Below are 27,032 nucleotides of genomic sequence, written 5' to 3'. Positions count from 1 at the left end.
AGCAGGACATGCATGTTGAAACAAATCGTAATGCTAGGGATTTGTATCTTCAAAGTGCTGTTCAAATACAGCAAAACAAAACTTTGCACCATTTGGGTGAGGAACCAAGAAGTATTTATTCCTGTTTCACTGGGGACTGAGAAACCGAGTGGCTGAGGTTGATGCCGTGCCCAAACGAGCCCAGCCCGCAGCCCATGTGGGACCCCAAAGCTGATCCTCACCTCGCAGTCCCCACTATGCTGAGCGAAGAGCAGGCTCCTTGTATTTTGCAAATGGTTAGTTGCGTCCGGAGAAGCCCTAATCCTATTTTGAACCATAGAAACACAACCTTCGGTGCATGGCAGGGAAGGGGATGTTCCCACGCAGTCTCAGAAGTTATTGGGCTAAATTTCTCCCCGTCCAACACCATGGAGTATGGCGAGGGTGAACCTCCTCCAGTACTTCTTTAGTTGTACACACAAATATATAACGAGCTTATGTATGGCATTCAGTCCCCCTTCTGGTCACAGTATAAAAAATATAGATAACACTTAGATAACACTTAATCCAGTTAAATGGAATAAGATTAATGGAGGTAGCTATTTTCTGAAAGGAAGTACAGGAGCACAGGTGGCTGCAGAGATGAGTTGAGTAGTCTTGTCCCCAGTTATCGGGATGTGTGTTAGGACATTTAGGAGCCTGATTTGGTCCTCATTGAAACAGAAAACAGAAAAACACTCATCCTCTACTTCTCAATAACTGGGATCTGCTTAGCTTCTCAGTTACTCTGTTTTTTTGTTCATTTAACTGCTCCACCTGCAGCTAAAGCCACAAGTGTTGGCATCTGCTAAAGAGTACAAATAGGTCAGCCTTTTTCCTTCACCTTTGTCACATTAAACGAGCTAATAAAAAATCTGGTCCTGCTCATCCAGACACCTCAAAGCCTGCTGTGGAGTAGATCGGCATAAAGAAACATCTGAAGACAGGGCGACATCCATTCAGACCACACAACACCACAGCCGAGCAACCATCAAGGCCCGCTGCTGACAGATACCTTCAGACACACTGTTTTCAGCCAATCATTAAATTTCAGATTTAATCAGATTTTTCAGACCATTCAAACATATTTGTGGAAAGGAGTTACGGACATGCACAGGGACCATGAGAAAGGTTTTGAACAAAGCTGATGGCACGATGTTCTTTCATTTTTGGAAGGCTTTGCTGGATGGACATCGGGTACTGAGAACTGCCTTCCCCTTTTTGTAGAAGTCACAAATAGCACAAGCTGGAGGTTCAAGTTTGCTCCATGCCTTTGAACCACTGACAGCAGCTCATGGGGCAGAGCACAGCCCCACAGCAACTGAGGAAGGAAATAATGCTTTGTATTTCTTTATTGTAGCTGTGCAAAGTTGGGAAATCTCCCTTTACCGTTGCACAGATGATGAAAAGCAAGGTTTTTTAAACTCCAGATGAAGTGCTCCACCTCTGAACATTAACAGAGGCTTGTTTAAGTATCTTTAAAGTGTTTTCTTTCAATCTGGTTCAATCCAACTTTTCTTTAGCGTTGCACCTGGACCTCTGAGTCACGACAAACTTCAGAGACTGGCAGTTCTTTCCCTCTCCCATCTCCAAAGAGCACATACACACACAGACACAGACACAAAACAAACAACAAACCCAGTAACAGATGTTTGCACCATCTCAGGCATAGTACGTCGTAAAAAATTACACTGCTACAATGCTCGGAGGTAGGTTAATATTTAGTTTGGCTTATAGTTTCTTCAGACTCCCAGGGCAGTACTCACCTTAGGGGAGATGCCTCTGTATTTTTTGAAGCCTGGAGCACCCCATCCGACCAGCAGCAGGCTGCAGATGTTGTTGGAGCTGATGCAGAAAGGTTGCAGCTTTCCTTTCTTCTCCTGTATCGCTGTCAGTAAGACTTTCATCTCCTACCCCCCACCCAGAAAAGGCTGCATTATGTCTATATTTAGCTTGATCACCTGGGTGGGTATTAATACCACACGCTTCATATAGTCATGTGCCTGACTCCTGCCTCCGCTGTGGCTCAGCAATTTCAGGAAGCTCTTAGTGACCCTCAGCTGGTTTTGCAAAACTACAATAACATCAACCGTCACAGGCTTAGACTGTGGAAGAAATGCCTCTCTTTTTTTTTCCTAAGGTCGGATTCCCTTCCATTCCCCACGGCCACTGGTGACAGACATTCTTCCGGGTATACACTGCCTTTTTGCCATGAAAAGCACGAGTTCACCCACATGCAGACTTGTATCTCTCCTCCTCGCAGAGGTCCAAATTTGGACTTCTTTTGTGACGGGGGGGGGGGGGGGGGGGGCAGGAGATGGGCACTCTACTCAATCCATTTGGCATCCTGCACGAGAATGAGGGACACCAGCAGATCTTCAGCATAGTCCTTCAGAGACAGGTTATATCAAAACAGAGTCAGGGAAGACTGGGCAAGATGTTCAACCTTCCCCACATCACCCTGTGGACCTAACTTGGCTTTCCCCTCACCTGTCCTTTTTGTTCAGCAACAGAAGAAGCTGGTGAGAAGACTGGGCACCCACCCCGCTTCACAGAGATCTTTGGACTTCAAAGAAAAGGAATATAATTGAATTTTGTGAAAACAAATTACACAGAACTACTTTCTGGTACTACTCTTCACTGGTTTGAGAGTGGCCAGAATGCTTTCATGCCATTTTTAACCAAAGATGAACCCTACCATGGCCTCTCACTGGGATGTATACATTTTTGAGCTGGACATTGAATCTGAATTTCTGGATCCAAAATAGTCCCCATTGTTTGGACATCAGCTCAAAATGATGGAAAGCCCATTTTTTCATTCTGCTTAAACATGCGTAAATAACACCCAAACTATGTGTCATATTTTAACACAGTTCAATGGACACACTAATTCTGATTTGGCCTCAAACCAAACTAAACTTACCTAGAGTGAACTCCTAAGCGATTTTCAATTTTTAATCACCGTGTCTATTACGACTTTCTTGTAGATTTTTTCAAAGTGTAGTCTCACATACCTGCCTTTTAATTCCTCCTATTGCTATCCCAATTCCTCTCTCTGCCTCTAAGCTACAGAGATGATTAAGACAAGACTGCTGGCAATATCCTCCCTGCCTTTTTGGAAGGAACATCCTTCTTTCTACTAACTTTTCTTCTTCTTTCTCCAAGAGAGAAACTTTTGAGCAGCCTAGGGAGCAAGTAAGTTTGTTTTAATAATGAACTGAAAACACTTTTTTGAGTCATTACTGCTGAAGTGGTAGCATTTTCACATATTTCCAGGTTGAAAAATGACTGTTCTGGAGGAGGATGGACAGACACTAACAAAGTAGGCAAGCAAGAAAGGCAAAACTTTTTACATGTTTATTGAGGGAAAGCTCCCAAAAATGATGATGGAATGATTGCCTTCCTAAAGACCATTGAATTGCCTCCTGAGGATGGATTCACTTCACATGGTTTAGACATCAGAACTTAGGTGCCTGTGCTCGTGCTAGTTATCCCAGCAAAACACAAGCCTCCAGGAGGTCATTCATTTCATCTTAAGATAAATCAGCCTTTGGAGGTCCTTATTTCTCTCCACTGACTTCAAAAGGAGCCATGAATGACTAGCTATAGCATGGACATCTAACTCTGAGATGCCTAGGGTAAGGCAGACAAATCCTACCCTACAGCTCCGTATCATAACCTATACATAAAAATTACAATAAAAATGCATTTGTGATTAATCACATATCCATACAAGTTGTGAAATTGAATGTAATAGTTCCCTTATCAACTATAATACACACTTTCTGTCAGTTTAATATTTTCTGTAAAGGTGCGTAGCAACAATCACTCCAAAAGAGCTCAGTGTTTTGGACCAAGTTACAATTTCTAAGGGAATCATAACTTTGCCTTGATTTGAATGCAATTAAATTCTCTGCCATAATAGCAGCATAATGACAAATAATATTTTTTCTTTATTTCCTCAGCTTGGAAATTAAAAGGGAATAACACACAATGTTGCACAATGAAATAGACCTTCAATCCCATACGGACAACAGTATTCTCAAGCCAGTGTATTCTCCTTTCCAGTACGAAAAGTGATGCAGACAAATCCATTTATATATATGCAGACAAATCCATTTATATATTTCTTTTTAATGCCCACTTCCAGTGCATGAAAAGAAGTTGTGCTACTAGTTCAAACATGGCCTCTTAGCCATGGCTTGTAGCTTTGCTCCTCAGGCCCACTCTGTGCTTTAGGCTACTCACTGAATCATTGTTTGCCCATCCGAGATGTTGAGACCTGAGACCTTGATCTAATAAAAGCTGTGTTCAGGTTTAACTTTGCACATGGTGCACAGTCCCTTACTGCACTGCTGATAAATGGCTTGGGTAGAACACAAATGGGGACTTCACCCATGCCAGCTTTTACTGTTCAAAGCAATCCTTCAATTAGTTAGGAACTTGTAATGTTTTTTTTTTCTGGTGCATTAAAATACACGAAAAATCCCCTAATTCTTCATTACTGTTATAGCCACCAGTTTTTGCTTTATGTTCTTGCAAACAGTATTTTTATGGGCCCCTGAAAGACTGATTTACTTAAAATTTAACAATGCTTATCTCCTAATGTAGTCACCTCAATATTCAACATCGGCAGTTAAGATCTTATCATAACAAGTAAACTGCTATTATTGTATTATGGCCATCCTGCCAAGGAACAATTACATAGCAACTCTTACCTCCCATCACACCAACCCAACCCTTTCCCAAATACCCAGACAGCAAAATTCAACATAAAGTACCCTGTATGAAGGATGGTTTCCCAATAACCCTTCCCATTTGAGCCAAGGTCTTGGCAGTCTCCTTTGAGGCATTTGCCACAATAGCACGTTCAAATGGATGTGGTCTGTAGTCATCAGGAGCCTGTATGAGCTGGTAATGGAGACCGCAAAGTATTGGTGTATGGGGGTCTCTGTGCGGGACAATCTCCCTTTTTCTAATTTAACTTAAAACTCTAACTTAAAGCTGGGCTCTGACTTAAAACAGTGTATATTCCTGATGGAGGTGAGGAATGGGAGTGGATCTGTGCTTTGCAAACACCTGTGCCAGAAGAAGAAATCACTAGTGAGCGGTGTCCCTCAACACTCCCAACAGCAGATGGACACCTTTCCAGAGGAGGAGGTAGAGCTGCTCACATAAGTGCTCTCTATATTATTTAGTGTCAAAATGAGCTGTGTTAAAGCTTAAGAGGCTTAAATAGAAAGTCATGCTAGCCTAACTGGTACTGAGAAACAAGTGTAGACTAGAAGAAAATGTCATTGGCTTTTTCATGCTAACTCAGTAATGAGTATAACTCAGCATGTGCTTTGGATCCAATTCTGCACCATGAAAGACAAAGGAATCTTTTGCTGGTAACCCAAACAGGACCATAGTACCCAGTCCTCCCTTGCCACTAATTTCCTGTGTTCTCAGATCGTATATTGCCTTGTTAGAGAAGTAGTACAGCAAACGGTGGGGGTTTCTGACAAACTGTGCCTCCAGGCACACAAATCAAGTCGATCTTGGTTGGTTTATCTTATTACAGTATAGGCACAGGGCCTACAACTCCAGTCCCAGTGCAAAACATATTTTAGGCTACAAACTCAATGTATTAACTTTAGCAGTATCTGTGCTGCATCCAAATGTTGAACAACTAAAAACTAAAGTTCCTGCTTGTTCTTTACTCTCTCTGCCTTTGCCTGAAATTAATAGACAGCTTTGCTAAGTCATTAATTTGGAATTAGGACCTCAGAATTGGACGCTCTGACACAGATCTTTTATTCTTGTTTATACAGCATCCAAAATGTGTGTGGCTTATCTGAGGGCTTATCTACCTATTTTGTCTTATCTTGCCTAATTGCAAGCTCAGATATAAAGACAATAATTGAATCTGAAGAGTAAATAAACAAACATTGAATATAGAACTGGGATCAGTAAAGATTGTCTGAAAATTCCCAGGGGTATCTATAGGTTTCTCCTACAGCTGGGCTTGCTTTCTGCCCCAGAATTTTAGTGTAGGCCCTATTCTGTGATGACGAAAATGTGAAAAAGAAAATTCAGAATAATTATGCAGCTTTAAGTAATGCAGATTAATCTTTGACTCTCTTTAAATATTTCAGACTCCTTTTTGCCCTCTGAACAGGTGTACTGCTCAGGGAGGTGAATGACAGCAGTTCATGTTTCCAAGGGTATTATTTATTCTAAGATAATTATTTATTGTTTAAAATGCATTCTCTAATACGCTGAGAATTTGCGATCAATTTTTTTCTTTATTGCAGATTAACACCATTTCCATTTTAATAATGATAGTGAATGCAACGAGCAGGGCCAGACTGTGCAAAACAAACATCCACTAATTTGTAATCATTTAAATATGTAAAGCTAGACTTTGATGTTAATGCACCATTAAAAAGAAGCCGGGAAGTTCACACGTCTGTTCCTGTATCGCTTGTCAAGCAGCAGAACAGCCCAAAGAGCAGCTCGTTGATTTACAGCATCAAATCCACCTCAGCAAGTTTGCCATCTTGTAAAAATTTTTGGTACGTGACATCTCCAAATTTTACAGGACATGGAAAATCCATGGGAGGAAACTGAATCTACAGAGCTTGTGCCTTTCTGTGCCCTCTCTTCATTATCCAGCAGCACCAGCTATCTGGTCCATGAGAGCCTGGCTCCGGTTTCCCTCCGGTCCTTGGGGATGAAGGAAGGGCTTCATCACCCCGGATGTCAGAGTCCTTTCACAGTGACTGTGTTTTCCAACCCCAGAGATTATGTTTACAAAGAAAGACCTTTGAATATCAGCATGTTTAGGAAATAGTTTAATGTTTTGGAACTATTATTCTTAAAGGGAAAATGAATTTGTCGTTGTGGAGTTTATGTTAGTATCTCCCAGGCAGGGTCTAGATGATACCAATTAATCAGAATCTTTAAACTGTTCCTGGCAGCAGTTTGTGCAGCATTTTAGTTTTTCTTCTGAACTCATGTTAATTGGGAAAAATGTGCAGCAATTTCACCTATTTATCTGTAAGCTGAGCCATGACTTCTCTAATTTCTCCCATTTCTGAAATGTAGAGCTTCATTAAAGTATCAGGAAGTCACCAGTACCTTTCAGAAAATAAAATAGGATAATTTAGGCATTTGCAACAACTTTTAGGCTTGGAACACCGACAGTTGTTGTGCTGATAACAACTACCTGATTAAATAACAGTTTATTTTTTACCAATAACAAGCAGGACATGGGTACAACATGTATACCTTTGGCATAGATGAGTGAACTGTATTGACATTTTTAGGAGAAAAGAAGGCAGATAGATCCCTACAAGCATGGCTGCATTGATATAACTTAAGCAACATACGTGGTGCACACACACATATTGATTTCATTGCAGTAGTTTGATGAAAGCCAAATAACATTTTTTTGCATAGGGTCAAATTGATGTTTCTACACCACTGTTTTAATTGCCCTCTTGTGAGCCTTGCCGTTTCCAGCGCTTCCTTTTACATTTCACATCTTCAAGGCTTGTTCTACACGTACACCAGCTGTAGCACTTTTAACTCTCCCTATGTAGCTAGTGTCACTGCACTGAAAATCCTCTTCTGTGAATGTAAGTGCACTATGACAGTATAATGTGAATACAAGCATTAGAAAACAAGTACATAATCCCACTACAATTGCATCCACATTGGAGTTAGTATACATCAGCATGGGTAAAAATCACTCTAATCAAATGGATTCATCATAATAGAAACAACGTGTAGATCAAGCCAACAAATAACCTCTCATAGTGCAAATTTTCAGCCTTTGAGACGCCAACTCACCAGCTTTAAAGCCTGCTGGCATCGCTGGAAATTAATTGTGCACATCACTCTCTCTGCTCCATCTAGTGTGTTGCTGTGTTGGGGTCAACATGAAGGAACTTCCCACTGATGGCAGAAGTAGCCCTGCTTGGAGAGGGCTCCCTGACGATAAGCCTATGGGTTTCAGTGGCACACAAGTTATTGCCTTAGAGAAGAAAGGGTCCCAAAATTTAGCGTGGCAGAATTTGGCCCAGAGATGGAGTTTCTCTCAAAAGAAACCAACCAGGTGCAATCTCTGGAGCCACTGACTCTCTTGATACTCATTTCTATCCTCATCCTTCTCCTTTCCAAGAGTTTGAGGGGCTTGTGTGTTTTTTCTTTTTCTTATGATAATCATTTTGTCTGCAAATATTTGTCTCTGGCTACTCTTTAGTCCATGGCTCCCCCAGATCCAAGTCAATTAGTTCCCACAGCAGCAGGAGAACTGAATTGGGAAAGCTGATTTATTTTGTACTGTACAAAAAAGTCAGGATGAAAGTTGTCATCTTCTTGTACGAACAACCCCCAGCCCTTGGTTTTGATATTAAAACCATAATTTATTCTTAGGGTAATGAACTAATACCTGGTTCGGGCACCACTAAGCAGGGACAGAGCACCAGGCTCAGTTGACGTGGGCTACGCTTGGTACCAAATATGTTCTGGATATCAGAAATCATTTACTCTATTTATAATTTTCCAGCTTCTAAAAATAACTCTCCAGTATGCAATGTCTCTTCTCAAAAATGAGTAAAACAAACATGAGAAATCAGGGAAATAACTATTTTCTGCTTTTAGACGTATCTTTGACTATGTGAGAGCGGTAGACAGACTTGATCAACAAATTTGTGCATAAGGAAGTGGATTTACATGTAAATAATTACATTATGAATGTTAACTAGATGCACACATCACAAGGAAAACATCAGGGAGGTTTGTGGACGCTAAACAAAATATGTTTGCTTTATGCTGTTCTTATATGGTAATTTTTATTGGAAGCACTGTTTATAGCAGCATAACAATCATACATTTTTCACTGTAAAAGCTCCATGCGTCTTTGGAAACAGTAGCAGGCTTTCTGCAGTGAAAAGGGTGAAAACTAGAGTTGGCCAACTTCAAAGTTGTCAACCTACAGTTGAAAATATTCCCTCTTTTGGAATCTCTTGAAATTGTTTATGTCCACCTTTCTGGTAGTGATTCCCAATGCAGAGAAAAATAATTAGGTTCCTAGAAAGACAAAGGTAGAAATGACTGCAAATGGGATCTTGCCAAGGATTTGGCAAACTGTTATTTATTTTAACACTTTCATAATGGTGAAGGAAAAATGTCCTTAGATGAAAACATATCTGCCTGGATTATTGAAAGATACTAAAACTGTAAATGGTGAAAAGAATGTAGGCTTGCTGAGTCTTTCTAGTTCACATGGTAGCATTTCCTGGCAGAAACAATCTGAGAAAGCTTTTATAACCGGATCTTCAAAGAACCTTCACCTCAACCTCCATTTTTTTTCAGTCAACAGTAATTTTCATGAAAAACTATGCCTCTGTGAATACAAAACCAGTTTTGCCTATGCAAATTTGGGCACATGCTGCAATAAAGCTGATACGCATTGCGTTCTTGGGGAAAAAAACCTCCACGATAAGGTGGAGAACCACTCTGCTGCCCCATTGCTGAGTGGGAGAAGGACACCAAAGGCACAGGGGTCTGTATTTTTGTGTCTCTGACCGTACCTAGATGCCTGGTGTTCTCCCACCTCAACGTACTCAGACTCCTGCCCTGAGATACTGTGGACTGTGGATGCTTGAGATGCTCTCCAGTGGGTGCTGAGCCTTCCTTCTCCCTAAGGAGAAGACAGTCTACCACTGAGGTGGGTACAGGCTTTCAGGAGAGGGAGTGGGAATGTCCTTGTGCTCACCGTCGCCCTTTCAGGGTACTGAACTGCTCACATAAAGACTGCACATAAAATGAGACAGCGTATTAATGACAGCTTGACCTGAAAAAGTCCTATCCCTGCATATTTTCCACTCCCACGCACAAACAAGATTCCGGTGAAGTAATTAAAAAGCACAGTGCTGATAATCACTGCGACTTTATTCTTAACAGTCAATGGAAAAGGACAAATTGGCTAGTGGGAAAATTTTGTAAGGATTTCCAAAATAACTGTAAAAATGACGCATTATCCTTGCCCGTTAGTTGGGTTTGAAACAAAGCATTTGGAAGGGCACATTTTTAATACTGATTTACAACCGTTTCATGGGCAGTTATGAGTTATTCAGTTATTCATTTTAATTAAGGACATGCTCTTATTTTTAAACGTCTTCTTCAGTATTCTAACCAATTTTGCACCTGCCCTGTCAAAAAAGGCCTCTGTCCCGCGTCCCCCGCGTCAGCCCCTCCGCCTCCCACCGGCCCCGAGGCTGAAGGTGACATGGGGTCGTTTGGCCCCTCCAGCCGGGGAGCGCAGGCGGGCTGGCGTGAGGCGGCGGCCGGGAAGGGGAACCCAGCACCGGCCGCCGCCTGAGGGAGGCAACGCTGCCGCCTGAGGTAACGCCGCCTCGGCTCCTCGCAGCCCAGCAGGAAGAGCCGGAGCGGGGCCCGCAGCGGGCAGGGGACGCTGCCGCCGTGCAGGCCCCGGCCCCCCGCCCAGGACGGCCGTTGGACGCCGCTCGGCCCCTCACCCGGGAGGAGTGAGGGGGGAAGCGGCCCCCCAACCCCCGCAGCCCGCCAGGCGGGCCGGGGGTTCGGCCCCGGCAGCGGGAGGGGCGGGCGGTGCGCGGGGGCTCCTCCTCCGCGGCCTCTCCCCGCCTCACCGCCGTGACGGCTGGGCGCGCCCCTCGCTCCGCACCGCCCCTTCCCCGCCTCGGCCCGCCCCGGCTCCCCGGAGAGGCCGCTCAGCGCCCGGCTGCCGCCGCCGCCGCGTTCGCACACTTAGTTGGAGCCGCCCGGTCCCCCTCGTCTGCCCGTCCTCTCCAGCCCGGGCCCCGAGCTGCGCCCAGCGCCCCTCTGCGGCGGGGGAGCCGCTGCGAACGGCGGCTCCTGAGGTGAGCGTCCCCCGGGTGCCAGCGGGGGCGGGCGGCGGGGAGGGGGGGGGCAGCCACGGGCGGGGGGCCGTGGGGCGCCGCTTCCCCCGCGGAGGCCCGGGCCTGGGCCGGCGGTGGGCGGGCCGGGGCCGGGCGGCGCCCCCGCTCCGGGCCGGGGCCGGGGGGCTCCCCCACGGGGCCGTGCCCGTCGTCGCGTCCCCCGGCCGCCGCGCAGCCTTTTTATTCCCTTGTATCTTCGTATCCCGACACCACCACCACCCCCCTTCCTCCGGGCGATGTTTTATTCATGACCCCGCCGGGCTTTGTATGGGGAGCGGGCGCCTTCTTCCGCAGTTCGCCAAGTGCTGCGAGACCCCGAGGCTGGGGGGTGGACCGGGGGGGTCGCGGCTTGTAGGCGAAACGGCTGCAGGGTGGGCAAGGTTTTCCCATCCGGGCAGGCAACCCGGTGTTTGAACGGCATCTGTTTGCTTTGGGGGGTGCTGGTGTTGCCGCGGCTCAAAAGTGGAGTGAGACAGGGGGTTCTCTTGCTGCATTTCCTTTACTGCAGGTCTGCTGGCCTCATAGAGAAGAAACATGTTACTGCAAGGCTTTCTGTAGCAGATTTTAAATATGTGTGTGTGTGTATATATATATATCTGCTCTTTCAAGGGTTCAGCAGCAAGCGTATTGCAACACCAAATGCCTGTAAGCCAGGCGGCACTTACACCATCACCGAGTTAACTGTAGATGTCAGACTGTGCTTGCACTGATGTGATGTCAGATTCGTAATAACATGCAGAAATGGTGAATTCGGTGTGGGCTGAGTGTGATGGAGATGGCACAGTCCCAGCCTGCGTGGACAGACTCGGTGGAGCCTCTTTCTTCCCTGGTGCAGGGCCTGCTGTGTAGGTAGTCCCCTGGAGCAGGCAGATCGTAGGGGCACTGGGATAATGGTTGCAGATTCGTGGGTACTATGGACTTGGAGGAGCAGATATTTGTGCCTGGAGCAGCGATACTTAGCTTGCTTTACCTTACAAAGGTTTTCAGATATGTGTTGGTTAGACAGTCGTTTGCTGATGCCTGTCTTGTCTGTAACTTCTGCGATGAGGCTGCCACCGTGGGTATCAGTCAAGAGGATGAATTTTGTTGCATGCTGTAGAAAGCCAGCTGCGATCAATAGGCGGTTTCATATTAGCCCCCGATACTGCCTCTTGATTTCTCATGAGCTGATCATAGACTGGTGAACTAAAACTGAGAGATGCCAAAACATGATCCTTGCCTTATTCGGTTTCCTGTTTGCCTGCCCTTCACCTTCCCCATGCCTTGGTTGGTTGGATTTCAATGGAAGAATTCTGGTCCTCAGTCTGTTCAAAGAAATACATGTGTTCTGGGTTTGCTTTTCTAACTCACTGTTTGATAATAGCTGTAAGGCTGTGTGTTTCTGAAGATCTCCCATGTATGAAGTATTTGCCCTTTGGTACAAGTGGAGTGCACCGATACTGCTTGATGTTGTTTAACCTTATATTATCTTAAGCATTGGCTAATGAGGCAGCTTGATTTGTTTAAGACTTTGTGATGGTATAATGCCATAATAATTATAAATCTTCTTATTGTCTGAAGAATCTTTAAATACTACTCTGTCTCGGGAAGTACTTCATGTGTGTTTATTTCCAAGAGTAGCAGGCATGGATGAGCAGTGTTTGATGTTAATCATATTCGTTTTGGGGTGGAAGGGCAGGACCAGTTTGGCGCTAGTGCTTTAAGTTGTAATTTATGGGTGTGATGTCATGTGGTAGATAAGCTTTTATGGGATCTGCCATGTAAATTATGGCCTTTGTTTATATACGTGCAATTACTTGTTTTGAAAATCCATGCTGTATAGTTTGCTTAATAGCCTGTGCTGGAGCTGTGAGTAAGATCTAGCAGAATGTACTTTTAATTGTGCGATATTGTTCAGCGGTTGAAAACATTTTGCTTTACCTTGTGCTCTCAGCCTGCACCAGGTGTGAAGTTACTACGCTGCCTCTGCACGCTGTGATACGTCTTGTACAGTAGTTGGCTGTGAAAGCAGTGGCCAGGCACTTTTATTTTCTTCTTTCTCCATTATCTATTTAATTTTGTTTTTTAAAAGAAGCAGGGTGCTGAAATGAGTGATTTCAACTAATCCGCGCTGGAGAGAGCAGCTTGGTTATTTCAGGCTGCTGTAGTTTGTTATGCAATCAGATTAACAAAGGTTGAAATGATCATTCATCTTTGCGTAAACAAGTGATATATATATAACAATGTAGATTAGGGCGACTGTTTACATCGGAGAGATGTGCTGCAGTTAGTGTATAGCAAATATTGGACAAAAACACAATGAGTGGACACAGTAACGTAGTAAATAATTTTTTGGTAAACTCTCGGGATTATAATGCACTTACTATTGATTGTCTGTACTCCGGGAGCTTCTGCGGTGCATTAGGTGCTGGCCGCATGCATGGGCAAACTTCCTTTCAGCTTCATTTAGTTGATAAGCAAAGGCCTTGGCAAATGTCTTTGTGCTCAGCCCGATCGTGCCTAGGGTGCTGTGCGGGCTCTGTGCTAATTGCAGCACAGGTGTTGGGTCTAGCAAGAAGACCAACCCTCAACTGGAAGCTTTTTAAATAAAATTAAAAAATTATATAATTCCAAACACGTTTGCTGAAGCTGGCAGCCCCTCAACCGGCCCACTATTAGTTGGCTATTTCTTCTTGTTGTCGTGGAAGCAGCGTTGCTGCAGGAGAGATTTTTAAGGGCTTGTCTCCCTGAATCTGCGCAGAGAGGAGGCGATGACGTGCGTGCTGCGTGGCAAAGGTCGGTGCAGGCATCGCTGGTGTATCAGAGGTGAGACCCTGCCGGGAGAGACAAGAGCTGATACAGAAAGGGGAAAGTGGAAGCCTGAGTTGTGGGGGAAGTAAGCTGGAGCGCAGGGAGGAGAGGGAGGTGTTTATCCGTGTTGTGGCAGAGACCTCTCTTGTGCGTCTGTGTGCGCAGTGCCTCGCTTGGACCCCCATCTGCGCTTGCAGCGCAGTGATCTCATGTGGGCTCTGGTGCTGTACAAGTGGACCTCGCTCTAAAAATACCGCAGCGTGAAATATGCCCACTGTTATTACAGTATGCAGTGGCGTCAAGTGGTTGGGGGAAAGGGGGAATAACTGACTCCTGGCAGTCAGTTTTCTGGAGGCCTTCGTATCAGCGTGGAGCCAGAGCCCTTCCAACCTTCCTCTCGTTCAGGGAAAGGTAAGGTACCCTCGAGGATGCTGCTCTTCCGTCCTTCAGCAGAAGATGATGGAACAGTACTACATTTTGGATACACATGCAAAAATACTTGGGAAAGGTTTTTTTTTTTTTTTAATATTATTGTTACTTATTTCCTTGCTGCCTGTGTTTAATTCTATGTAAGCAGGTGTCTAATTGCGAAGGGATTTCACAGGCGCTTGCAAGTATCTATCACTATGCTACTGGCTCATCTTTGTGCTGTATAACATATTTGTGACTAAATGTACACAAACACATTTTGGATATACTGGAATCTGAAGAGGTACTTCTGGGAATAGGTAATATTGTTCAGGACATATTCTTGTAGGATGTTCAGAGAGGAGGCGGTGTGGAATGTGATACGCAATCAGTAATTTTAAGACTATTTCTTTTACTGGTACTAGTCTACTTCAGCTCCAACTTATTAACAGGTTGGTATCTCATTGTCTTCAATTTTGTGGACTGAATAAGAGCAGTTATTCTTGGTCAGACTAGAGATCGGTCTAGCTCAGTATCTTTTCTTATGGAGCCACTTAACAGGTGCATACTAACTACAGAGTTTTCCTCCTCCTGGTAAACCTTTCCAACAGTCATCGCTCCAGGAAATCTTTGGGCTGGCAGTTTCTTTGAGGCTGTTGTGTTTAATAGCTGCTGATGGATTGTCTTCTCTGAAAAATGTCTAATTTGTTTTGAAAACCTTTATGGCATTAGTGTTCACAACACCCTGTGTCACTGAACTTCGGGTATAATTGTGCACGCTGAAAAGGATTTTATTTTATTTGTTTTATGGCTTGCCATTTGAAGTGCCTGCCCTGTGATTTTATCTGAATTCTGGAAGAATACCTTCCTTTTTAGATTTTTACGTGGAAAACTACTATGTATGGGGTTGTTAACAGGTCTTAGAATGTATATAAAGGTAACTGCTATATGTTTGCAGTAAGGTATGCTTCCAGCCCCATTTACCGTCGCCTTTCATAGATACATATCATTACAGCTGTCACATTTAGGTGACTGCATGCAAAAAAATGTTCAAATACAAGAAGTGATGTGATTTCTGCAGCTATACATCCTGTACATGGATTGCACTAAGTCTTGATTCAGAACGACTCAGACAACAAAAGAGTTGCTGTATGCCAAGGAGTGACTTCAGCAGTGTTGTTTGAAGTTCTTGCCAGAGTAAATCTTTGCAAGGTATCTGGTGCAGCATTTTCGGGGGTATGGAAGGATGCGGGGAACAGAATTGAAAAATTATATTAAAGAGCTTGAAGTTAAGAAATACAGATGCCAATAAGTGCAGCATCATGCAGTAAAACCAGTGTGTTGGTCTGTGATTTGCTCCTTAGTTTAGCTTTTGACATGCCATCCCGGACCATTTCAGGAATAGGTGGGTATTAAATGTTGTGTTTTAAATTCCACTTTTCCTTCATGTGGCAGGGAAGCAGGATCTTTTGACTGTGAATTGACCTACAATGTTTGCTTTTATACTAGTGGTCCAGGAGTCTGGCTGGGTTACAGGGGCCATCTGGGTTACAGAGTTTGTTGTACTAGACTTTGGTACTGGTGGTAACGGCAGTTATGTTTGGTATATTAAAAGAAGCCCTCCAAAGTTTGGTAATTTATTTATTATTATGGCAGCTTCTGAAATCCTATTGATAAAAATGGGTAAAATTTTCATGTTTTTGAAGATTTTCTGTTTGCTTTATCTTGTCATTTCTACTGTTATTCCACCCTTAAGCCTGTAAACTTATGATTAAACTGGGTGGAGTTTCAGCTTACTGCTTTACGGGTGGGATAATAGTAGAGAGTGACCAGACAAACATTTTCTGTTTGTTTTAAAAATAGAGACACTTACATAATGATGCTATACACAACAACAGTACATGCATATGGATAAGATCTCTGCAACAGAGTATTAATCCGACAGCATCCCTTGCCTGTGTGTCTGCTGTCGCTTGCTTCAAAGGAAGGTAATTCTGGAGTGGAGAGATGCCAGTGCCATGTGATTTAACTGGAGTATTGGTCCAGTCCTGAACAGCCTTTAGGCAGGGCTCTGGATTAGAGGTTTGGAGAAATAGATTTTTAAACCATTATGAGCTCTTAATTTGTTATCTGAATCAGGGAAGCCATTCTTTCTCTTTTGTGGAGCACTGTCAATCTGTTTGTGTTTTGAGTTGTTTGCAGAGATTCATCTCTTCATGTGTGACGTGTGTTTAGTAAAACTGAGGCCCCATGTTTGAGTGGAGTGCTATTGCTAATAAAAAAACCCAAAACCAGTGAATGTGTCTGAAAGCATCAGGATCGTATCACGGTCTTTCCTCTTACTATGGAAGTGGCCTCAGTTTGTTTTTCTTCTGTCTCTGTATCTCTAACAGAAAGTAATAGACTTTATCCATCAAGTTTGGAAAAAGATAAAAAGCAAGTTCAGTTGAAATATATATTTAATAGGAAAAAATTTCCAGGATCTATATATACAGGTGGGCATTTTCCCAAAAGTGTGTTGGGCATTGAGGCCGTAACTATGTTGTTGCTAACCAAAATTCTGAACGTATCTATAAATACCATAGCCTCACCCCTTTGACTCCATGAAACGATATGCAGCTGGAATAATTTCATACATCAGGACATAAAAGGACCTTGGTGAACTTGTGCTTTTATAATAAACAAGGAAAAGTTTATCCAAGTTGCCCAATAGAGGAGTTTATCCACACAGAGACAGCTCTTTATTTGGTGAGGGGGAGGAACTTACCTTTTAGACTTTTCTCCTTAGGATTTTTCTCATCCCGTCCCAAGTTTTTATTAATTAAACCAAAACAACTTTAATGTGATTATGCATGTTTGGCAGACAGACCTCTGCATTTTAGAGTTGTGGCTAATTAGATTTGCGGAGCCTGTGCAATTTAGGATATTGGGCAGGGAGATTGTTTTAGCAGGAAGACACAGAGAAGGAACAAATTGCTCTCCTTCCCTTTTTTATGGTGGCAGCAGCATTTTCTGTGAACTTTGTAGGTTTCTGGATGACATGCTGATGTTGGTGTGCCATTCCTGGGGAAATGGGCTTGTTGAAGTTCGCCTTTCTGTTTGGAGAATTCCTTTTAAATTGCTATTCAGTAAAGTTCTGAATATTGGATATTTGCACATCTCCACTAGAAAACAGTCTGAGGGAAGAATCAACTTGTAAAAACAAAACAAATGCTGTCTTTTTAAGGGCTGGTAAGAGGCTGTAAGCCCATTTCGGCTTTAACTTTGAGGGATGACTAAGATGTTTCTCTCTTTTGGTAATACCCAGTTTGGATCCTGCTGCTTTATTTTGTCTACAGGCCTGCCCATCTCAGCTGCATCTTAAAGGGAGTGCAGCTGATGTGCAATAAATGCACCGACAAAATGTGCAGGAGTTTGGTCTTTTGTTGCAGATGGATTTACACAGCACTCTGTCACTAGGAAGCTGCCTTCAGCAGCAGGGTGTTCTCTGAAGTAGGATGTTTAAAGATGTGGTTTGGGCTGCTGAGCGTGGTCAGCCATGTGATGCTGAAGGACAGGGGACTGTTCCTTTTCTTCCAGTGCAGTTGTGCTTGTTACGTACACACAGTAGCTGTGGTCTGGTGGATGCCCAGAGGCTTAGCTTTCTCCTCTGAGCCTTTATTTTTGTAGGAATCTGAAATAGCAGAACCGAAGCTGCTGAATAAGCCGGATTGAATCCAGGGGAGCAGATCTGGCGGCTCTCCCCTTCACCTACCACAGAAATGCATAGAGGAGAAACTTGTATGAGTACTTCAGGGACTTGTTTTATTAGTGAGTGAAAGAAACGCCAACCAGGGTTTTCTAATACTGTGTCTGTTATTTTTACTGCTCAAAGTTCTTATGGACATAGTTGTTTTTTCTTATGATTTATATTTTTAAATTACTGCCTAGTTTTCACGTGTGGGAGCCTACCATTTAAAAGTGTCTGGCCAGTGCTACTGAAATGAAAATCAAAACCCCCCATTGAACAAGCTTCTGAGATAATTTCTATTGTTTTTCTTCTGTTAAAAAAAAAAAAAAAAAGGAAGCTGTATCCGTTCTGCTTTGGTCATGTCAGATAAGGTATATCTTTGAGATTAAAAAGTCTTGATGCTTGTGGGAGGAGGGGAGCGCTTCTTTCTTTTGTCTCAAACGTTGCAGTGGAGGATACTAATTAACCACCAAACAAATTGGGTTTGGGGGAGTTTGCCTTTGCTATCGCAGTGAAAATGTTTTGTTTGGAAGAGCTGTGTGAATTACACCCGCAGGCATTCATATAAAGATAAATCAGTCCCTGGCTGCCCAAAATCTTCCTGTTTCAGTCTGCAGAAATACGCCCGGAAAGCTTTTGAAATGGCAACAGCCACTCTGCATATTCTGGAGCAGATTGTGTACCAGAGACCGTGGCACAGCCCTGAGCAAAGACGTCAGCAGTGAGGAGTGACTGTCATCCCCAACACAGACAGACAGACTCCATCAGCGTGACAGACTGGTGAAGAGTGACGCAACACTAATGGGCAGATCACGATGATTGTCAGCTCAGAATATAGGGTTTGTTTGTTGTTCTTCCCCAACAACAGGAGCTGACTCTGAGGTGGATTTTCCTATAACTAGCATTCTGCATCTTTGACATTTTGGCAAGAGTGAGACTATTTCCTTAAAAAAAAAAAAAAAAAAAAAAAAAGGAATAAGAGGCCTCTGGCTTAGTAACAGCATTTAGGAGAATAATAAATGCTCAGCCTTGTGAAGCTACGTTTAGTTGTACATTTATTTGGGGATTTTTACAAGCATAATGGAAAATTATGCACTTGACTCTTCACTGAGTTGCAGTGGGATTCAGGGGATCTAATTTCCCTAAGACTATGAAAATCCCAGGCTTCATGATGTAGTTTTTGTTTGCCTTTACACTTCTGTGCTAGTCTCTGAGCCTTTTTTTCATCCACAGCAAATGCTTGGGTGCTACAATAGTTTAAAAAGAAGTTTAAAAGAAATAGTTTAAAAGCCAATGATTTGAGAGGAAAAAAACCTGGAGCTTTTTAGATGTGTGGGGACTGGATGAAGTAGGATTAATCTGGCATTAGGGCAGGAATTTGTGAGAGAAGCCCGGTCAAGTGACTGGCTGGAGAGAGGGGAGGTTCATGAAGTCGAAGTCAAAGTCACTTCTTCAGCCAAAGGGGGATCAGGCTGACATCTTTGTGACAGTGGTTTTTGCCTGGCCTCTCCCACAGACTCCAGGTAACTGTCATGTACTTCCCCTGCAATTGCTTGGCGTTCTGTGAGCTTGTGCCTTAAAAAATGGCTCTCGAAGTGAACAGCTTTCCAGAAGGTCGTTAGAAATTTAATACTACAATTTAACGAGGTTTGTGAGTTACCTGTAACGCAAATAACAGTGCTGACGACTGCTTTTCAATTATTAATTTTTGTACAGCGTGTTGTTGGCCATTAAGATGGGTTGTCTATGCAAAGTGGTTCCATAAAATGCAAATTATTAGTTTCTATGTGGGTCAGAAAACATTGCATGCTTGGTGTAACTCTTGTAGTTAAATAGACTCCTTTGTTAAGCAAATAATTTAAGCACTGGTTACTCTTAGCAGTGTCAAAAACATACAGGAATTCTTGCTGAGTGTAAATAAAGCATTTCGGCTTTGAATGATGACTGTAGGATTTGGCTTAAAAGCTCTTTTTGGGCCACGGGCACAGCCCAAGGCTGGGGGACGTACGTGGCTCCGCTCCTGGAATGGCGTCAGGATGGAGAATGACTCAGTCACCCCTGCAACTTCCTTGTTGCTCCAGAAAGATAGTGATTTATTGCAGGTCTGTGTCAGCAGTAAATAGCCATCCACCCGGTGCTGATTCAGCTGCTCCTAAAGTGGTAGTTAAGGACGTGCACCCCGTCTTTGCCTACTTGGTGCCTCCCAGCTCCCTTCCCACCCATCAGCTGCGGAGGGCGTAAACAAACACGTAGCTTTCCTCCCCTGTACTTCTGACTGCTGGCCAGGCAGCCCATGTGAGGCTGCGAGCAGAGATCCTGTTCTTGCAGATAGAATCACGGTGCATGCCAGTGTCAAGATTTGGATGGCGTTCCTGTTGAGTCAGGGAAGATTGGCTGTGCAAAGCCTGTGGGGTTTGGTCTTATGAGGGCGCTGAGGTTGAAGCAATAGTAAATGTGGCAGAATCAGCACATAGTGCTGTTGCTGCTGGGTGAAAAATTGGTCCAAACCCTTCCAGGCCCTGCCCTGGCCTTCCTTTGTAGGCAGAACAGGTTACGCAGCAGCATGGGACCAGAGGAGACTACAGAGAAGAAGGTGAAGTTCACCGAGAACGTTCATTAAGTGCTACAGGTCGAGGACTCTTGTTTTCCTGGGGTTTATGTTAGCTTGCAGTACACGAGGAGGAATTTCTTTGCTCCTGTTGTTATGATTAATGAGAAATAAGGCAAGCAGTTGTTTTCCCCTGCTGGCCAGCCCTGCTGGCTTTCCCCTCCTGCCTGCCTTCCAAAAGATACCCCAAGGTGCAAAAAACTGCCAGTCTAAATGCCTGATTTTTGAAATAAAGCATTCTATTTCAGATATATGAATGATCCTACCGACGTCAAAGGATTGCGTTGGAGAACAAGCATCCTAATGGCAATACCTCCTTCCATCTCTTCCACCCTGCTTTCCCAAGAGCTACTGCTGTGAAGAACCCACTTGCTGTTTCTTGCCATCTCATCACTCTTCTTTTTAGTGGAGGGCAAATACCAGGATAATTGTTGTGTTCCTGTATTTTTTTTGCCTTAAGCCAAATGCGGAAGGAACAACTCTCTTTTCTGGGGCTTTTTTTGCATTCAGCGTACACTTTGAAAAGGCACATAACAGGCTGTTGTTGGCCATAGTCAGGGTTAGCCACTTCCCGAGACATGGTCTCCTGCGAGCAGGAGGTAAGTTTTAATGCGGTGCTAGTGAGAGGCAGAGGTGGGACAGAAGATCCCAGGTGAATTAACCATGCCAAGGAAACTATCCCAAAAAAAATCTGCTGTGCATTTTCTGAGCGTGTGAGATCAGCTCCACTTTTGATCTTGGTTGTGACTGAATATCCTCAGGAGTAAAAACCACAACTAAGAATGGAGGTGGCCCTGAAGACTTCCTGATTTTGCTTTGATGGTTGATGGTTGTTACCTGGTGAATTGGACTGTCCTGTTTGCTAACTGATTCTCTTAATGAGTAAATTGGTGACCTTTGTGCTTTTCCAGCCTTTCAATCTTCCATTCCTCTCTTCCCTACCTATAATCTTCCATTCTTTCTCTTTACCTGCTGCCAACTCCTGCAACATCTCATGAACGTGCCTGAAATGTGTTTTGTATTGAAATGGTTTTATTGCTTTGAAAATGCTGAGGGTGATTGGGTGTAAAAAAAAAAAAAAAGGGGGGGGGGGGAGGAGGTAGCATGTGAGCTTCACAGTTTGCTGCTTCTGTGCCAATAAAGTCAGACTCCATGGGTTACGCTCAATATCTGTAAGGTCTCTTCCAGGTGCGAGCTGAGCTTAGCTGAGGTGCTGTCTGTGGGAATGCTGATCTGGTCTCAGCATTGAGGGGAAAAAACTCAGTGTTGGAGGAGATGCAGGGACCTTTCTGTATCGTCAGACTGCATGACTGGTTTTGTATCTTGATTTGTATGTCAAAGAAGAGGTGGAAAACAGAAGATGGGAGTGACTTTCACCCTTAAGGGTGTATGCCTCTTGGTGCTAGGGATTGTGGGCTGACTTACCAGTCTCTAGTTCATCATTTCTACCTGGTCATTAGCCAGCACATCTAGTAGGCTTAATTGTTTGGTTAGTCACCGGAGGTACTCTAGGACCAAGTTTCAAATCAATGAAAATTACAGTGGTCTAAGGTGCTGTGTTCGTTGTACTTACCTGGAAATTTAGGAGCATACCCTTGGTGCTGTGTGCAGCTGCCTTTAGCAATTCTCTTGGGTTTTATCCTGTTTGCTGCTTTGTCATAGATCTATACCAGAAAGGCTTGGATGAAATGAGTGCCCGCAAGGAAAGTTTTAGGGAATACTCAGAAGAAGTATAAAGGAGAACAAACATGCACCAGAAAATCAGCTTCAAAGCATGCAGTAAGGAGGAAGAAATGTACATGCTTCCAGATACTGCTGGAATAGGAGAAAAATGGCATGGTGTAGTGAATGGTGCACCAGGGTGGGAGCTGGGAGACCACAGCTCCTTTTCCTGAGAGGCTGTAGAGCTGCTGCAACTGGAGTTGCCCATTCCGGCTCTTTGCAGCTGCGACAGTATCTTTGTGGCACGCAGTGTGGTAGGACTCTGATCTTGTTCTGTGCCTTGTTATCAGAAAAATAAAAACAGGTCCCTTTTCTCAGCTTTGAAATGTTTTTTGTTCTTTTTTTTTTTTTAATAGAGTGAAATCTGGATTATTTTTCTAAATCCCTTGATCAACTTGAACCTCAGTAGCTTAATTCTGTTCTCATAACAGATTTGCTTTTCAATTACTATTTTTAAGTTCATAGTTATGAAGAAGAGTATTTCCTATTGCTGTCTATGACAAGTACTAATGCTCCCAGTTCAATCCTGGGGCTAGGGTGTCCTTTGCTATTCCCTGATGACTTTTGTAGCTGTTCTCTCCCCGCTTCTGCAGGGTGAAGACAGTGCTGATTGATTGCAGGTTTATATTGCTAATAACTATAAACAAGCCATTCTGACTCATTGGTCATGGAAGACAGAAGTACAATCAAATATTGTGGCTATGTTAATTTGTTTACATATAGGGAAATTATGTAAATATCAGTGCAGATTAGGTTTAGCCCCTGTGTGTACTTGCATTCAATACCCTGGGGCCAAAACTGGGTACTGCTGAAGTCACAGAGAATTTTGCTGTTGAGCTTAGTAAGTCTAGGATTTAGCTTCTGAATGTTTAGAGGCACAATGGTTTTTAATACTGTTAAATGCCATAGAAGAAGGATTCTTGTGGCTTTACATTACCATTAAAGCCATAATCACAGATGTGTGAAAGGACAAAGTAAGCTGAAAACATGTCTTTCAGGCTTTCTGATTGCCCTCTTTAGAAGGTGTTACAGCTCCCCTGTGCATCTGGCTTTCGGTTGTCCCCCAGCCTCAGCCCCCTACCACCCCCCATCTCTTCCTACAGCCCCTACCTACCTTGTACAGACTGGAGCCTGCAGGAATCTTGGGTTTAGCATGGACTGAAAACTAATATTGAAAAAGAAGTTCAGAGTGATGGTTAGCCTCCATGATGCCCAGCAAAGGAGGTATTGCGTGGGCATTGTTAGGGGCTTTCTCTTAGCAGCGCTGTGCAGGTGGGCTTGGCTAACTCTTCCTTTTTGGGGTAGGAGCAGAGCCTGGGCATGTTGTTGCTGGATCATTACCATCAAGAGTTGGTATCAATAAGCTGAGAATTGGTATGGAGAGCAGGAACAGTATGTCTGTTCATAAATGTATTAAACAAGGAGGTGGCAAGGTAGAGGGCTGGAGATGAAATGTGAAGAGCTAAACAGCTGATGGCACAAGGCTGGAAACATGAGCAGGAGAAAATGAGACACTAACGAAACCAAAAGGCACTTGCTGTTGAAAAGGAAATTGTGTAAGGGCACAATGTAGTGTAATGCTTTGCATTACTATCTCAAGGTGTGTGGTCAAGGGGGCAGAAATGATCAAATGCTTACTTCTCCTGTTCTTCATATGGTGTGTATTATGAATAAAAGCTTTCTGAGCAAGAGGCTCAGAGCCAGGCTGCGATGCAGGATGCTGGCCTTCGTGTTGCTTTTCCTTTTAGAGGTGGCAATGCAAGAAATGAGGCTGTCAAAACGACAAGGACAGAGCCTGCTCTCAGGCAGTGGGCTGTAACCAGGGGTGGTGGTGCCACATCCTAAAGCTGGGTCTTGGGCTGGTCACCCCCCAATGCCAGTGACACCCCAGGTTCTTGTGGGAGGCACAGAGTAGTGCCTGGCTCATTGTGTACCTTTCTCTTTTAATGGGTGAGATATAGTTGGGCTGGATTCAGCCAGGAGATTCGCCGTTTGAATCCTGCTGAGCAGTATCACTAGCTATGGGCAAGGGAGAAGAGGAAGGAAAGAATTTGGTCTCCAGTTAGGGTTTTTCTACAACTCTGAAACACTAAAGATCAGCCAAAAAGGTTGTAAATATTCCAGTTGTGAACTGCAGTGATTTTGCTTAATGCACTTCATTGATTCTTCGTGTCGTCTTTTCCAGGTGGAAATGTTAATATTCCACTTAGGAGCAGTATTTCTTCTGATCTCTGGCTGCACTTGTTGTTTTTTCCCCAAACCTTCTCTCTTTCTACCGCAAACCATGTAGATAACTAGTTTTATGGCAAAATAGTCATCACTTGTGTTAGTTACTTAATTCTCAGCAATGCTGGTTTGTACTCCGGTATTTGAAATTGCAAGACAGACAAAGAAATAAGTGCACAAAAGGCAAAGCAACAGCAGCAAGAAAAAAAGATAATGTATTTGATTAAAATAAATTTCACCGTGGTACCTTAAGTATAGCTAATCAGGAGTGTGTCTTTTTGGGGGAACCAAGGGTAAGGATGAAGTTTTATGGATGAGCCTTCACTTGTTGAACCTGGGATGGAGCTTGATGGAAGAAATCATAGGCTCATTGTGGCACTGACATACTGTTGAGAAAGAGGGGGCAGTGGTTGACCCTACAAACACTGGCTGTGGGAATACTTGGACTCTCAGGATTTCAGTACCTTTACTGGTTAATGGTCCTGCTAATGTGCCTGCTTTGTAGGATTGACGCTTGTTTGTAGTTCTGTTTAATGTCCACCACCCATCCTGTGTTGCGCAGCAGGCCTGCAAAACCCAAACCAGCGTGAATTTCCGCAGAGTTTCATGTTGCCACTTGTGTTGGCACAGTGTATTTGTCAGTGTATTTGGCAGGACACCAAAGAACAGGAGCTATCTTGTAGGCCAGCAGATGTAATGGAGGTAAGGCACTGTGCCTGCTGCAGTAGGATCTCGTATCCAAGACTGTCAAGTGCTTTAGTGCTGGTTTTGAGTGGGGAAGTTCATGTGAGTAGTATCTGCAAAGTCCTAGGCAACATAAAAGTTGCATCATTGGTCTCTCTTCTTTATTGGTTTAACATTTTAAAAGAGTTTCTAAATATATAAAATGCTAAAAGTTTAAACTTTAAAAACCTTGTTCCTTGATTAACTTTACTTGTAACTCAAAATTATTTCTTTATTATGGAGCTTCCTCTCACCAGCACTAACACCATTTCCCATTTCGGTTTGCTTTTCTTAAATTTCCCCTCGCCACATTACTAATTGTGTTACGTTGGTGCAAGGAAACTCTGGATGAGATCAGGTGTCGTTCTGGGAAGCAGTCGTGACTGTCGGCAAGGAGGTTGGCTTCCCAAAGCTCACAAGGTAGAGAGGAGCAACCAAGGGTGAGTGGGGAACAGGGAAATGGGCAGGAGAGCCTGATAGACAATCCTGTGCTGTCATGATCGATCCATGTTGACTTTCTGTGTTGCGTTTAGTACAACTTTAGTTACACCTTGAATCAAAGAGGAAAAAGTTGTCCCTGTACTTGGGTTGGGGTAGGAGAGAGCATTACATGGTGGTTTCACTGTGTACTTGCTCTGTATTCCTACACCCTTTCCCAGGTATCTGCTTTTGGTTTCTGTTGGGTGCAGGATGAAACGGGCCTTTAGTCTGGCCTGATGTAGTTGTTGAGAATAATTCTGCATTGTTGGCCCATCTTTAAAGTCAGCAAGGCTTGTGTGGGCACGGGTGCCTTTGTATAATGGCTTGGGGGTCTGGGAGGTTTGACTGCAGGCTTCCTGGAGAAAGAATTGCCTCTTTATTTGTTTCTGTACATCCCCAGCTGAGCTTATTGGATAGCAGCAGTTCTGGAAAACAGAGGAATATAATGAAAGGTTGCTGTCAAATTAAAATAAAAAAAGGCCTACTTCTGCCACTCATGTAAGAGCAGAGGGCTGGAAAGGTGGAGCCTTCTTTGGCCTGTGCTGTGCTACTTGTCCTTTGGTTTCCTGTACGTGAAATGGTATAAAAATGCAAATGACATCTACGCAGCACATGGGGATGAACGAGTAAGAGCTCAGTGAAATTGAAAAGTATTTTCCCTGTTCATAAAAAAGAGCAACTGTTCTGTTGGGTTGCAAGGGGGGATGGCCTGTCTTTCATTTCTTTTACAGTGTTTTCTCGTCTTCCTCTCAGATGAGTGCTAAAAGAAGTGCTGGTATGTTTGCAGTCTCTGGAATAACGGATTATCATCCATTAAGGGACTGGCTGTCTAACTGAAGTAATGAATTTTGAGCACTATGTGAGTGCACTTGCTCCTTTCCTTGCATGTTGTTACTCAGTGACTATGGTGTATGAACGCTTGTTAGTTGGAAAACTCATTTTCATGTTTATACACTTAAGGGGTTTTACCAAAACAAATCATTATTTTTAGTCTCTTCTAAGCCAGTAGAAAAATGAACTTACTTCTAGAGTTGGTAATTTTTTTTAAGATTGCACCTTTTCCCCCCAAAGTCTGTAAGTAGCATTTTTCCCCATGTTTCCTGCCTCCTCACCTTATGCACAGCCAATCAGAATGCTATTTTTTTCTCCAAATTTAACTTTTACAGTAAATTAGCAATGTATTCTGTTCTCCATTAGATTCCTTCCTTAGCTGAGGACAGCATATAGTGGCAGAAATGATTAGCCAGCAACTTCTTAGGCATAAAGGGTTGCAACGTCTAGCCAATTGAAACGCCTCTGTTCTTTAAGATGAGTGAGAGCACTGCAGCCTGTGACTGCATGCCATCATTCAAAGTCCCCTCCTCAGTTTTAATTACCACTAGACCTGGCTGCGGTT

At 43.6% G+C, this 27,032-nt stretch overlaps 1 protein-coding gene across 4 annotated transcripts in view; it reads left to right on the top strand.

Moving 5' to 3' along the window:
* The first annotated feature begins 10,760 nt into the window (after positions 1 to 10,760).
* The window catches only part of C5H1orf21 (chromosome 5 C1orf21 homolog), a 130,121-nt gene continuing 113,849 nt past the window's right edge, over positions 10,761 to 27,032 (top strand). Inside the window, exon 1 of one of the 4 annotated variants that reach the window (XM_076339578.1) lies at positions 10,761 to 10,910. The gene's annotated coding sequence lies outside the window, so the exon portion shown is untranslated. Of the gene's footprint in view, positions 10,911 to 13,721; positions 13,755 to 14,010; positions 14,151 to 20,784; positions 21,085 to 27,032 lie in introns of those variants that run through there. The other 3 variants (XM_076339582.1, XM_076339579.1, XM_076339580.1) reach the window with 3 other exon arrangements.

The sequence above is a fragment of the Aptenodytes patagonicus genome, chromosome 5 (genome assembly GCF_965638725.1).
Source record: "Aptenodytes patagonicus chromosome 5, bAptPat1.pri.cur, whole genome shotgun sequence".
Taxonomy (NCBI): domain Eukaryota; kingdom Metazoa; phylum Chordata; class Aves; order Sphenisciformes; family Spheniscidae; genus Aptenodytes; species Aptenodytes patagonicus.
Note: the sequence above shows the minus strand (reverse complement) of the source record. Positions and strands in the feature narration are given on the sequence as shown.